We start from the raw sequence: 1,849 nt of genomic DNA, 5'->3' as shown, positions 1-1,849 counted from the left end.
ATTAGAGAAATGCAAATCAAAACCACAATGAGGTATCACCTCATACCCGTCAGAATGGCCATCATCAAAAAATCTAGAAACAATAAATGCTGGAGAGGGTGTGGAGAAAAGGGAACCCTCTTGCACTGTTGGTGGGAATGTAAATTGATACAGCCACTATGGAGAACAGTATGGAGGTTCCTTAAAAAACTAAAAATAGAACTACCATATGACCCAGCAATCCCACTACTGGGCATATATCCTGAGAAAACCATAATTCACAAAGAGACATGTACCACAATGTTCATTGCAGCACTATTTACAATAGCCAGGACATGGAAGCAACCTAAGTGTCCATCGACAGGTGAATGGATAAAGAAGATGTGGCACCTGTATACAATGGAATATTACTCATCCATAAATAGAAATGAAATTGAGTTATTTGTAGAGAGGTGGATGGACCTAGAGTCGTGGAGTGGAGTCAGAGTGGAGTCATACAGAATGGAGTTAAGTCAGAAAGAGAAAAACAAATACCATAAGCTATGGTAACAATCTTATGGTTACCAGCGGGGAAAGGGGGGGAGGGATTAAACTGGAGGATTGGGATTGACATATACACACTACTATATATAAAATAGATAACTAATAAGGGCCTACTGTATAGCACAGGGAACTCTACTCAATACTCTGTAATGACCTTTATGGTAAAAGAATCTAAAAAAAGTGGAAAAAGGGAAAGGGAATTCTACACAATGATGGATACAGCTCAAACACCATCTCCTCCTGAAACTTACGTCAGTGTCTAGATGGGACAGATCTTTCTCTCTTCGGTTTCCTGCTGCCTCTTCTACAGTCCTCTGCCTCAGTTCCCATAACTCATCATTGCAGAAGTTTATTTTTATGTCTCTTTCCTTTACCAGCTGGATGTTTCTTGATGGTAAAGACAGTCTTATTCCTCTTTATATTTCTAGTCATTAGCATAGCACCCAAGACACTATGATTGATTAATAATATTGGTAAATAAAGGGATGAAAAACATAGGTACAAATAAGTGCACCTTTGTTCAGATGAATCTGAGTTTAGATTCTACCTCAAACACTTCAGCACGGTGGGACCTTGGGTATTTTTACTTTTCTATCTGCAATATATTGCATTAGTCTGCTATGAAATATTATATTGTATCATATCACATCACATACCTACTTCACAGGGTTGCAATAAGGATGAAATGAAATACAATTTATGAAGCATTTCAAACAATGTCTGGAGCTTGATAAATGGTCAATGGTATGTAATGCTTTTAGAAAGTAGGATGGCATATCAATGTGTTTTTATCTTTCTAACTAGAATCAAAACTCCGTAAGGATGGAAAATTGTCTTGTTCATCCCTTTATCCCCAGAGTCTGAAATAGTCTGATACATAGCATATGCTTATTAAATATTTTTTGAGCAGATGAATGAGTTGAATTTTGATGGAAATATATGGAAGGATCCAAAAATGCCTAATTTTGCCTTAACAATCATGATTTTCCTCATCTGTGAGTTCACTAAGGGGTTTTATATGTAAGGATTCCAGAGAGGAACCAAAAGACTCCTTTATGATGAGTTTTATTGTGTTTTATTATTCTTATGAGTTTTATGACAAGTATACCCCTGCACCTCTGAGATGGGACATGCAGCTGGAGCTTGTGAACTAAGTGAGAAATTATCCTTTCCTCTCAATCTAGTTATTGGAATTGTACCAACTTTTTTTTTTTTTTTTTTTTTTTTTTTTTGTGGGGGGCGCCCTTTCCTTTTTTCTCTTCCCTTTTTGGGTGCTGCGGCCCTCCGTCCGGGCGCCCCCCCGGCCCGGACTCACGGCTCCACCCGC

This window comes from Aethalodelphis obliquidens, unplaced genomic scaffold (assembly GCF_003676395.1).
Source record: "Aethalodelphis obliquidens isolate GAN/ISIS:26980383/991018 unplaced genomic scaffold, ASM367639v1 scaffold14, whole genome shotgun sequence".
In the NCBI taxonomy this organism is placed as follows: Eukaryota; Metazoa; Chordata; class Mammalia; order Artiodactyla; family Delphinidae; genus Aethalodelphis; species Aethalodelphis obliquidens.
This window is presented reverse-complemented; position numbering follows the sequence as displayed.